The sequence below is a fragment of the Staurois parvus genome, unplaced genomic scaffold, assembly GCF_062004578.1.
Source record: "Staurois parvus isolate SC_StPar_1 unplaced genomic scaffold, SC_StPar_1.0 ptg001834c, whole genome shotgun sequence".
In the NCBI taxonomy this organism is placed as follows: Eukaryota; Metazoa; Chordata; class Amphibia; order Anura; family Ranidae; genus Staurois; species Staurois parvus.
In genome coordinates, this window is record NW_028319630.1 from 261,959 (window position 1) to 275,596 (window position 13,638).

Sequence of the window (13,638 nt, forward strand, 5' to 3'; positions counted from 1 at the left end):
AAAAATATGTCAGCCAGAAACATGTTGAGCGTGGGGCGTCTAATGTTCTTGTCAGTATTGTGTCCTTTTTACATGTGTTGTGCTCTGGCCAGAGTGGATTACTTTTCTGGAACATTATTTGGTCTGAGTTTACTCTGTGGTAAAAGCGGATGCTCGGTTGGTATCTATCTATCTATCTATCTATCTATCTATCTATCTATCTATCAATCTATATATTTGTCTGTCTACTTTTCTATGCATCAAAGATAAAAGGGCTGATTGGATGTAAAGCTGATATTCAGGGCAAAAAGGTCCTGCTGTCTATCCTCCGTAAAAGGGTATACCTTCTTCCCACTTTTACAGTCGAGACTGGGCACGCAGACGGGACAGCAGTGCAGAGTTCCAACTCTTCGTTTCCGAACTCTAAGATGCGATTTACCTCTTTACACAGTGATCGACCTAGGAGAGGGATCTGCAAAGAGGGATCAGCCTCTAAGAGACGTACTTGCGAACAGTATAGAAGCTCCATAAAGAAGGGGGTGGAGGGGAGAGATGTTTTTTTTTTTTTTTTTTTTCTCTCTGCCCCTCCGTTTCCCTAATTTGCCTCCTGTTTCATCCTTCAGTCCTCTAGCTTTGCTCTAATTCTTCCCCTTTTTGTTAAGAAGTACAAGTAGAAAGGGGTCAATAGGGAGATCTGGATGGAGGGGAGGCTAGCCATGGGAGGAGTGTAGCACTAAGGACCAAATCAAAGGTGGATGTTAGTTCCACAAATGATGAATAGGCAAAGTGAAGGCCTAAAAAGAGGGGGGAGGGGGGGGAGGGATGGTGGTGAGGTTGGGGGGAGGGGATGGAGGGGAGGGAGAGGGGAGGGATTGTGGGAAGAGGGGGGGGAGGGATAAGGGGAGAGAAAAGGTTAGCGGGATAAATACGCTCTACAGGTATAAGAAAGAGGAAAGTAAGGAGGAAAAGGAGTCAGGAGGAAAAGAGTAAGATGGAAGAAATCCAATATATAACCTATAATGTAAAAGGGCTAAATTGTCCAGGAAAGAGATTTAGGTTATTTAAAGAACTACAACATAGAAAATCCTCAGTGATATTCTTGCAAGAAACACACTTAGAGATAGAGTCGAAGGTTAGACTGAGAACCAGATACTTTCCGACATGGTTTTATGCGGATTCACCAATTAAAAGAGCAAAAGGAGTTGCTATAGGCTTTGCTAAAAATATAAGGTTTGTGGTTGAGGAGAGATTGACGGACCCGGAGGGAAGGTTCCTATTTTTGAGAGGTAAATTACAGGGAATTGAGTGCACAATAGCAAATATATATAGTCCAAATAAGAAGCCAGTGACATTTGTGAGAGAAGTGTTGAAGAGATTGATGGACTTTAAAAAAGGGTGTATGTTAGTGGCGGGTGATTTTAACCTCTGTATAGACCTGAAGATGGATACCACTTCCTGTGTGAGGAGAGAGGAAAGCAAGTCCTTGAGAAGGTTAAAAAAAAGGATGCATGAGTGTCAACTGGTGGACATCTGGAGAATTAGGAATATGAAAGAGAGAGATTATACTTTCTTTTCGCAAGTACATGAGACTTATTCTAGACTAGATTACATATTAGTAGAACACCAAATGATAGAATGGGTGGGGGGAAGTAAAAATAGGAGTAAGCACCCTATCGGATCATGCCCCGGTAGAAATGAGGTTAAGATGGGGTAGAGAAGAGAGAGAGGGATATGTGTGGCGGATGAATGAGGCACTCCTCATGGATGAAGAGATTAGTCGAAGAATTGAGAGGGAAATTGAGTGGTTTTTTGAAGAGAACGAGACAGAGGATGTATCGGTAGCAACGGTGTGGGAAGCTCATAAAGCTTACATCAGAGGTCTGCTCATTGCAATGGGGGCAAAAAAGAATAAAGAAAGGAAAGAAAAGATAAATAGATTATTAAATGAAATAAATGATCTTGAACAGGTGCATAAAAGGGAAAGATCTAAGGAGATAATGCAGGGGTTAATAAAGAAGAAAGAAGAACTAGAGAATGTAATGGAGGAAGAAAAAAGAAGAGTCTTTAATAAAATAACATGTGAAAGGTATAGATGGGGAGATAGGCCGGGAAAGTATTTAATGAGAACTTTAAGAAAGAAGAAAAATAGAAATTATATTGAGAAAATAAGAAACCCCAAGGGTGAATTTCTACACTCAACTAAGGATATTGCCAGAATATTTAAAGAGTATTACAATGAGTTGTATAATATTATACCCCAGGATAAGTTTAAGAAAATGGAAATAGTAAATAGGGGGAAAAGAAAGATATACCTAGAGGAAGCAGGTCTACCGAAATTAAGAGAAATACAACTGAACTCTTTAGAGGAAGAAATAACTTCAGAGGAAATAAAAATAGCGTTAAAAAGCATGGCGGGAGGGAAAAGTCCGGGTCCAGACGGATACACAGTTAAATACTATAAAAAATATATAGAGCTTTTAATACCCAAGATGAAGACTTATATGAACGCCTTGGGGAATGGGATGGAGATGAGGGGAGAATCGTTACAGGCTAATATAGTACTGATTCAGAAGGAAGATAAAGATCCCTCGCAATGTGCGAGTTATCGACCAATAGCGCTATTGAATGTAGACACTAAAATATTTGCAAAGGTGTTGGCAAATAGATTAAAAGAACTGATGCCGGAGTGGATACATAGAGATCAAGTGGGGTTTGTTCCAGGAAGAGAGGGTAGAGACAACGCTCTGAGATCACTGCTGCTTACACAAGAGGGCAAGAAAGGGAAAACCCCAATGATATTGATGTCGATAGATGCCGAGAAGGCATTCGACAGAGTAAGTTGGGGTTTTATGATGGACACCCTGGAAGCATTAGGAATGGGAGATAGAATAAGAGGGTGGATTGGAGAGTTAGATAGAGGGCCTACCGCCACCATAATGGTAAATGGAGGAAGATCAGAGTATTTTAAGATGTCAAATGGTACAAGACAGGGATGTCCATTGTCCCCACTGTTATATGTATTATCACTGGAGCCCTTGCTGTCTAGGATTAGGAAGAATATAGATATAAAAGGAATAAAGATAGGAGATAGAGAAAATAAGGTAGCGGCGTATGCGGACGATTTGATGTTCTATGTAGGAAATCCCAGAACATCACTTCCAAATTTAATGAAAGCATTCAGTGAGTATGGAGAACTGTCGAATCTGAAAATAAACCCGACAAAGACTGAAATTTTAAATATCAACCTTTAAAATGAAGAAAAGGAAAAACTAAAAGAGGAATTCCCTTTCCTTTGGAGAGATAAAGATTTAAAATATCTAGGAATAAAATTATCAGCCTCAACTACGAACTTATATAAAGCCAATTATATAGCACTATTAAATGAGATAAAGGTGGAGCTGAGAAGGGTGGGAAATGGAAACCCATCGTGGATGGCACGCATAAACCTGATAAAGATGATAATTGTCCCTAAAGTATTATACAAATTTCAAATGATCCCAATTAAGCTCCCAGAGACATATTTTAAAGAACTTAGGAAAATGATGATAAAATATATATGGAGAAATAAAAAACCTAGAATAGGCTATGAGATATTGACTAGAAGTAAAGAGAGAGGAGGATTGGGAGTACCAGATTTCAGGAGATATTATAGAGCGGGGATTATTGCGAGAATTTTTGACTGGATCCATAATCCGGAGAAAAGTTGGGTTAAAACTGAGAAAGCACTGAGTGGAATAAGTTTAAGTAAAAGTATTTGGGTACCAGCACAATATAGGGAATTAGAGGAGAGCACTAGTAAGTATACTTTGAATGTTCTAAAAGAATGGGATTTATTACACAGACAAAAAGGGTGGGTTTTTAATTCACAATTAATACCACTTAGGAACACAAAATATTTGATCCCGGGTATGGATAGTATAGCAGGGAAATGGATTATAAAACAAGAGGCGCAATTGAGAGATATATTGGTAGGGGAGGAAATTGGGTCATATAAGGATATGGAAGACAGAAAGGGAGAAGTTTTTAATAAGATGGATAGATTAAGATATTACCAACTGAAGTATTTTTTTGAGAGTCTCCCTAAGCCCATAAGAACTAGAAAGGATTGAAACCCATTTGAGAGATTATTTGAGACACGGGGAAATGGTAGACACGGAATGGCAAAAATACACAAGATATTATTGGAGATTGACACTGACACAAAATTAATGCACATAGAGAAATGGGAAAGAGATATAGGAAGGAAAATAGAGGAGGAGGAGAAGAGGAAAATGTTCACATTAATTCATGAAAATATTAGTATGAGGGAAGTAGAAGTAAATTATAAGTGTTTGAATAGATGGCACATTACCCCTAATGTAGAGCACAAGATGAATACGGAGATGTCACGGATGTGTTGGAGAGGATGTGGTGAGGTTGGCACGTGGTATCACATGTGGTGGGAGTGTTCAGAAATACAGGTGTTTTGGCGGAAGATAGTTTATGTAATAGGGAAAATGACTAAAATCAATATAGGATTGGATCCAGAACTATGTCTCCTCCATATCTCGAAGCTCTCTACGAAAGTATACAAGAGTCTCGGGATATGGCAATACTTGACCGCAGCAAAGAGTCTGATCCCAGGTTCTGGAAGAAAAGAGAGGTGCCAACTTAGGAGGATTGGATAAGTAGAGTAAATCAGCTATCCGGGACAGAAAGATTGTATTATACATATGAGGACAAGTTGGAGTTGTATAATAAAAAATGGAAAGTCTGGGAAGAATATAAAGTAAAGATGAAATATATGAGGAGATAATATTCCTGGAAGTGGAATTAGAATAGGGTTTAGGAAGAATAGAAAGATATGGAGTTAATGAGAGAAAAAGGAAAGTGGAGCGTGGGTGGGAGAGGGAAGGGGGGGAGGGGAGGGGGAGTTTTGGGAGGGGGGGTGGTAAGAAAAGGAAGTTTATATATATGGTCAAATAAATCATATAAATTACTGTTTTGATAATTATAATAATAGAAATGTTGAAATGACATGTATAAGACTTGAAAATAAATAAATATTTATAAAAAAAAAAAAAAAGAAGCTCCATAAGCCCTTCATATCAAAGAATCAGAATATGCTGAGAAGAGGTCAGAAGTGTAATGTGAAACATAGCTTTTTAATGTACAATAAAGACTATACAGAAAAAAGGTCAGGAGTACAACATACACTACCCAGAGAATGGGTCAAAAGTATAATGTACAGTGTAACACAGACTATAGAAAGATAAGAGAGGAGTTTATTGCAAAGACAATAGACAGTGCAGAGAAGGGGCCAGGAGTAACATATACTGTTTAGAGTAAACAGTTAGTGTTTGTCGGTCTTAAGTTTTTTACTTTGATTGTGAATAAGCAATGAAAAATATGTCAGCCAGAAACATGTTGAGCGTGGGGCGTCTAATGTTCTTGTCAGTATTGTGTCCTTTTTACATGTGTTGTGCTCTGGCCAGAGTGGATTACTTTTCTGGAACATTATTTGGTCTGAGTTTACTCTGTGGTAAAAGCGGATGCCCGGTTGGTATCTATCTATGTATCTATCTATCTATCTATCTATCTATCTATCAATCTATATATTTGTCTGTCTACTTTTCTATGCATCAAAGATAAAAGGGCTGATTGGATGTAAAGCTGATATTCAGGGCAAAAAGGTCCTGCTGTCTATCCTCCGTAAAAGGGTATACCTTCTTCCCACTTTTACAGTCGAGACTGGGCACGCAGACGGGACAGCAGTGCAGAGTTCCAACTCTTCGTTTCCGAACTCTAAGATGCGATTTACCTCTTTACACAGTGATCGACCTAGGAGAGGGATCTGCAAAGAGGGATCAGCCTCTAAGAGACGTACTTGCGAACAGTATAGAAGCTCCATAAAGAAGGGGGTGGAGGGGAGAGATGTTTTTTTTTTTTTTTTTTTTTTTCTCTCTGCCCCTCCGTTTCCCTAATTTGCCTCCTGTTTCATCCTTCAGTCCTCTAGCTTTGCTCTAATTCTTCCCCTTTTTGTTAAGAAGTACAAGTAGAAAGGGGTCAATAGGGAGATCTGGATGGAGGGGAGGCTAGCCATGGGAGGAGTGTAGCCCTAAGGACCAAATCAAAGGTGGATGTTAGTTCCACAAATGATGAATAGGCAAAGTGAAGGCCTAAAAAGAGGGGGGAGGGGGGGAGGGATGGTGGTGAGGTTGGGGGGAGGGGATGGAGGGGAGGGAGAGGGGAGGGATTGTGGGAAGAGGGGGGGGAGGGATAAGGGGAGAGAAAAGGTTAGCGGGATAAATACGCTCTACAGGTATAAGAAAGAGGAAAGTAAGGAGGAAAAGGAGTCAGGAGGAAAAGAGTAAGATGGAAGAAATCCAATATATAACCTATAATGTAAAAGGGCTAAATTGTCCAGGAAAGAGATTTAGGTTATTTAAAGAACTACAACATAGAAAATCCTCAGTGATATTCTTGCAAGAAACACACTTAGAGATAGAGTCGAAGGTTAGACTGAGAACCAGATACTTTCCAACATGGTTTTATGCGGATTCACCAATTAAAAGAGCAAAAGGAGTTGCTATAGGCTTTGCTAAAAATATAAGGTTTGTGGTTGAGGAGAGATTGACGGACCCGGAGGGAAGGTTCCTATTTTTGAGAGGTAAATTACAGGGAATTGAGTGCACAATAGCAAATATATATAGTCCAAATAAGAAGCCAGTGACATTTGTGAGAGAAGTGTTGAAGAGATTGATGGACTTTAAAAAAGGGTGTATGTTAGTGGCGGGTGATTTTAACCTCTGTATAGACCTGAAGATGGATACCACTTCCTGTGTGAGGAGAGAGGAAAGCAAGTCCTTGAGAAGGTTAAAAAAAAGGATGCATGAGTGTCAACTGGTGGACATCTGGAGAATTAGGAATATGAAAGAGAGAGATTATACTTTCTTTTCGCAAGTACATGAGACTTATTCTAGACTAGATTACATATTAGTAGAACACCAAATGATAGAATGGGTGGGGGGAAGTAAAAATAGGAGTAAGCACCCTATCGGATCATGCCCCGGTAGAAATGAGGTTAAGATGGGGTAGAGAAGAGAGAGAGGGATATGTGTGGCGGATGAATGAGGCACTCCTCATGGATGAAGAGATTAGTCGAAGAATTGAGAGGGAAATTGAGTGGTTTTTTGAAGAGAACGAGACAGAGGATGTATCGGTAGCAACGGTGTGGGAAGCTCATAAAGCTTACATCAGAGGTCTGCTCATTGCAATGGGGGCAAAAAAGAATAAAGAAAGGAAAGAAAAGATAAATAGATTATTAAATGAAATAAATGATCTTGAACAGGTGCATAAAAGGGAAAGATCTAAGGAGATAATGCAGGGGTTAATAAAGAAGAAAGAAGAACTAGAGAATGTAATGGAGGAAGAAAAAAGAAGAGTCTTTAATAAAATAACATGTGAAAGGTATAGATGGGGAGATAGGCCGGGAAAGTATTTAATGAGAACTTTAAGAAAGAAGAAAAATAGAAATTATATTGAGAAAATAAGAAACCCCAAGGGTGAATTTCTACACTCAACTAAGGATATTGCCAGAATATTTAAAGAGTATTACAATGAGTTGTATAATATTATACCCCAGGATAAGTTTAAGAAAATGGAAATAGTAAATAGGGGGAAAAGAAAGATATACCTAGAGGAAGCAGGTCTACCGAAATTAAGAGAAATACAACTGAACTCTTTAGAGGAAGAAATAACTTCAGAGGAAATAAAAATAGCGTTAAAAAGCATGGCGGGAGGGAAAAGTCCGGGTCCAGACGGATACACAGTTAAATACTATAAAAAATATATAGAGCTTTTAATACCCAAGATGAAGACTTATATGAACGCCTTGGGGAATGGGATGGAGATGAGGGGAGAATCGTTACAGGCTAATATAGTACTGATTCAGAAGGAAGATAAAGATCCCTCGCAATGTGCGAGTTATCGACCAATAGCGCTATTGAATGTAGACACTAAAATATTTGCAAAGGTGTTGGCAAATAGATTAAAAGAACTGATGCCGGAGTGGATACATAGAGATCAAGTGGGGTTTGTTCCAGGAAGAGAGGGTAGAGACAACGCTCTGAGATCACTGCTGCTTACACAAGAGGGCAAGAAAGGGAAAACCCCAATGATATTGATGTCGATAGATGCCGAGAAGGCATTCGACAGAGTAAGTTGGGGTTTTATGATGGACACCCTGGAAGCATTAGGAATGGGAGATAGAATAAGAGGGTGGATTGGAGAGTTAGATAGAGGGCCTACCGCCACCATAATGGTAAATGGAGGAAGATCAGAGTATTTTAAGATGTCAAATGGTACAAGACAGGGATGTCCATTGTCCCCACTGTTATATGTAATATCACTGGAGCCCTTGCTGTCTAGGATTAGGAAGAATATAGATATAAAAGGAATAAAGATAGGAGATAGAGAAAATAAGGTAGCGGCGTATGCGGATGATTTGATGTTCTATGTAGGAAATCCCAGAACATCACTTCCAAATTTAATGAAAGCATTCAGTGAGTATGGAGAACTGTCGAATCTGAAAATAAACCCGACAAAGACTGAAATTTTAAATATCAACCTTTAAAATGAAGAAAAGGAAAAACTAAAAGAGGAATTCCCTTTCCTTTGGAGAGATAAAGATTTAAAATATCTAGGAATAAAATTATCAGCCTCAACTACGAACTTATATAAAGCCAATTATATAGCACTATTAAATGAGATAAAGGTGGAGCTGAGAAGGGTGGGAAATGGAAACCCATCGTGGATGGCACGCATAAACCTGATAAAGATGATAATTGTCCCTAAAGTATTATACAAATTTCAAATGATCCCAATTAAGCTCCCAGAGACATATTTTAAAGAACTTAGGAAAATGATGATAAAATATATATGGAGAAATAAAAAACCTAGAATAGGCTATGAGATATTGACTAGAAGTAAAGAGAGAGGAGGATTGGGAGTACCAGATTTCAGGAGATATTATAGAGCGGGGATTATTGCGAGAATTTTTGACTGGATCCATAATCCGGAGAAAAGTTGGGTTAAAACTGAGAAAGCACTGAGTGGAATAAGTTTAAGTAAAAGTATTTGGGTACCAGCACAATATAGGGAATTAGAGGAGAGCACTAGTAAGTATACTTTGAATGTTCTAAAAGAATGGGATTTATTACACAGACAAAAAGGGTGGGTTTTTAATTCACAATTAATACCACTTAGGAACACAAAATATTTGATCCCGGGTATGGATAGTATAGCAGGGAAATGGATTATAAAACAAGAGGCGCAATTGAGAGATATATTGGTAGGGGAGGAAATTGGGTCATATAAGGATATGGAAGACAGAAAGGGAGAAGTTTTTAATAAGATGGATAGATTAAGATATTACCAACTGAAGTATTTTTTTGAGAGTCTCCCAGATTAAGCCCATAAGAACTAGAAAGGATTGAAACCCATTTGAGAGATTATTTGAGACACGGGGAAATGGTAGACACGGAATGGCAAAAATACACAAGATATTATTGGAGATTGACACTGACACAAAATTAATGCACATAGAGAAATGGGAAAGAGATATAGGAAGGAAAATAGAGGAGGAGGAGAAGAGGAAAATGTTCACATTAATTCATGAAAATATTAGTATGAGGGAAGTAGAAGTAAATTATTAGTGTTTGAATAGATGGCACATTACCCCTAATGTAGAGCACAAGATGAATACGGAGATGTCACGGATGTGTTGGAGAGCATGTGGTGAGGTTGGCACGTGGTATCACATGTGGTGGGAGTGTTCAGAAATACAGGTGTTTTGGCGGAAGATAGTTTATGTAATAGGGAAAATGACTAAAATCAATATAGGATTGGATCCAGAACTATGTCTCCTCCATATCTCGAAGCTCTCTACGAAAGTATACAAGAGTCTCAGGAAATGGCAATACTTGACCGCAGCAAAGAGTCTGATCCCAGGTTCTGGAAGAAAAGAGAGGTGCCAACTTAGGAGGATTGGATAAGTAGAGTAAATCAGCTATCCGGGACAGAAAGATTGTATTATACATATGAGGACAAGTTGGAGTTGTATAATAAAAAATGGAAAGTCTGGGAAGAATATAAAGTAAAGATGAAATATATGAGGAGATAATATTCCTGGAAGTGGAATTAGAATAGGGTTTAGGAAGAATAGAAAGATATGGAGTTAATGAGAGAAAAAGGAAAGTGGAGCGTGGGTGGGAGAGGGAAGGGGGGGAGGGGAGGGGGAGTTTTGGGAGGGGGGGTGGTAAGAAAAGGAAGTTTATATATATGGTCAAATAAATCATATAAATTACTGTTTTGATAATTATAATAATAGAAATGTTGAAATGACATGTATAAGACTTGAAAATAAATAAATATTTATAAAAAAAAAAAAAAAGAAGCTCCATAAGCCCTTCATATCAAAGAATCAGAATATGCTGAGAAGAGGTCAGAAGTGTAATGTGAAACATAACTTTTTAATGTACAATAAAGACTATACAGAAAAAAGGTCAGGAGTACAACATACACTACCCAGAGAATGGGTCAAAAGTATAATGTACAGTGTAACACAGACTATAGAAAGATAAGAGAGGAGTTTATTGCAAAGACAATAGACAGTGCAGAGAAGGGGCCAGGAGTAACATATACTGTTTAGAGTAAACAGTTAGTGTTTGTCGGTCTTAAGTTTTTTACTTTGATTGTGAATAAGCAATGAAAAATATGTCAGCCAGAAACATGTTGAGCGTAGGGCGTCTAATGTTCTTGTCAGTATTGTGTCCTTTTTACATGTGTTGTGCTCTGGCCAGAGTGGATTACTTTTCTGGAACATTATTTGGTCTGAGTTTACTCTGTGGTAAAAGCGGATGCTCGGTTGGTATCTATCTATCTATCTATCTATCTATCTATCTATCTATCTATCTATCAATCTATATATTTGTCTGTCTACTTTTCTATGCATCAAAGATAAAAGGGCTGATTGGATGTAAAGCTGATATTCAGGGCAAAAAGGTCCTGCTGTCTATCCTCCGTAAAAGGGTATACCTTCTTCCCACTTTTACAGTCGAGACTGGGCACGCAGACGGGACAGCAGTGCAGAGTTCCAACTCTTCGTTTCCGAACTCTAAGATGCGATTTACCTCTTTACACAGTGATCGACCTAGGAGAGGGATCTGCAAAGAGGGATCAGCCTCTAAGAGACGTACTTGCGAACAGTATAGAAGCTCCATAAAGAAGGGGGTGGAGGGGAGAGATGTTTTTTTTTTTTTTTTTTTTTCTCTCTGCCCCTCCGTTTCCCTAATTTGCCTCCTGTTTCATCCTTCAGTCCTCTAGCTTTGCTCTAATTCTTCCCCTTTTTGTTAAGAAGTACAAGTAGAAAGGGGTCAATAGGGAGATCTGGATGGAGGGGAGGCTAGCCATGGGAGGAGTGTAGCACTAAGGACCAAATCAAAGGTGGATGTTAGTTCCACAAATGATGAATAGGCAAAGTGAAGGCCTAAAAAGAGGGGGGAGGGGGGGGAGGGATGGTGGTGAGGTTGGGGGGAGGGGATGGAGGGGAGGGAGAGGGGAGGGATTGTGGGAAGAGGGGGGGGAGGGATAAGGGGAGAGAAAAGGTTAGCGGGATAAATACGCTCTACAGGTATAAGAAAGAGGAAAGTAAGGAGGAAAAGGAGTCAGGAGGAAAAGAGTAAGATGGAAGAAATCCAATATATAACCTATAATGTAAAAGGGCTAAATTGTCCAGGAAAGAGATTTAGGTTATTTAAAGAACTACAACATAGAAAATCCTCAGTGATATTCTTGCAAGAAACACACTTAGAGATAGAGTCGAAGGTTAGACTGAGAACCAGATACTTTCCGACATGGTTTTATGCGGATTCACCAATTAAAAGAGCAAAAGGAGTTGCTATAGGCTTTGCTAAAAATATAAGGTTTGTGGTTGAGGAGAGATTGACGGACCCGGAGGGAAGGTTCCTATTTTTGAGAGGTAAATTACAGGGAATTGAGTGCACAATAGCAAATATATATAGTCCAAATAAGAAGCCAGTGACATTTGTGAGAGAAGTGTTGAAGAGATTGATGGACTTTAAAAAAGGGTGTATGTTAGTGGCGGGTGATTTTAACCTCTGTATAGACCTGAAGATGGATACCACTTCCTGTGTGAGGAGAGAGGAAAGCAAGTCCTTGAGAAGGTTAAAAAAAAGGATGCATGAGTGTCAACTGGTGGACATCTGGAGAATTAGGAATATGAAAGAGAGAGATTATACTTTCTTTTCGCAAGTACATGAGACTTATTCTAGACTAGATTACATATTAGTAGAACACCAAATGATAGAATGGGTGGGGGGAAGTAAAAATAGGAGTAAGCACCCTATCGGATCATGCCCCGGTAGAAATGAGGTTAAGATGGGGTAGAGAAGAGAGAGAGGGATATGTGTGGCGGATGAATGAGGCACTCCTCATGGATGAAGAGATTAGTCGAAGAATTGAGAGGGAAATTGAGTGGTTTTTTGAAGAGAACGAGACAGAGGATGTATCGGTAGCAACGGTGTGGGAAGCTCATAAAGCTTACATCAGAGGTCTGCTCATTGCAATGGGGGCAAAAAAGAATAAAGAAAGGAAAGAAAAGATAAATAGATTATTAAATGAAATAAATGATCTTGAACAGGTGCATAAAAGGGAAAGATCTAAGGAGATAATGCAGGGGTTAATAAAGAAGAAAGAAGAACTAGAGAATGTAATGGAGGAAGAAAAAAGAAGAGTCTTTAATAAAATAACATGTGAAAGGTATAGATGGGGAGATAGGCCGGGAAAGTATTTAATGAGAACTTTAAGAAAGAAGAAAAATAGAAATTATATTGAGAAAATAAGAAACCCCAAGGGTGAATTTCTACACTCAACTAAGGATATTGCCAGAATATTTAAAGAGTATTACAATGAGTTGTATAATATTATACCCCAGGATAAGTTTAAGAAAATGGAAATAGTAAATAGGGGGAAAAGAAAGATATACCTAGAGGAAGCAGGTCTACCGAAATTAAGAGAAATACAACTGAACTCTTTAGAGGAAGAAATAACTTCAGAGGAAATAAAAATAGCGTTAAAAAGCATGGCGGGAGGGAAAAGTCCGGGTCCAGACGGATACACAGTTAAATACTATAAAAAATATATAGAGCTTTTAATACCCAAGATGAAGACTTATATGAACGCCTTGGGGAATGGGATGGAGATGAGGGGAGAATCGTTACAGGCTAATATAGTACTGATTCAGAAGGAAGATAAAGATCCCTCGCAATGTGCGAGTTATCGACCAATAGCGCTATTGAATGTAGACACTAAAATATTTGCAAAGGTGTTGGCAAATAGATTAAAAGAACTGATGCCGGAGTGGATACATAGAGATCAAGTGGGGTTTGTTCCAGGAAGAGAGGGTAGAGACAACGCTCTGAGATCACTGCTGCTTACACAAGAGGGCAAGAAAGGGAAAACCCCAATGATATTGATGTCGATAGATGCCGAGAAGGCATTCGACAGAGTAAGTTGGGGTTTTATGATGGACACCCTGGAAGCATTAGGAATGGGAGATAGAATAAGAGGGTGGATTGGAGAGTTAGATAGAGGGCCTAC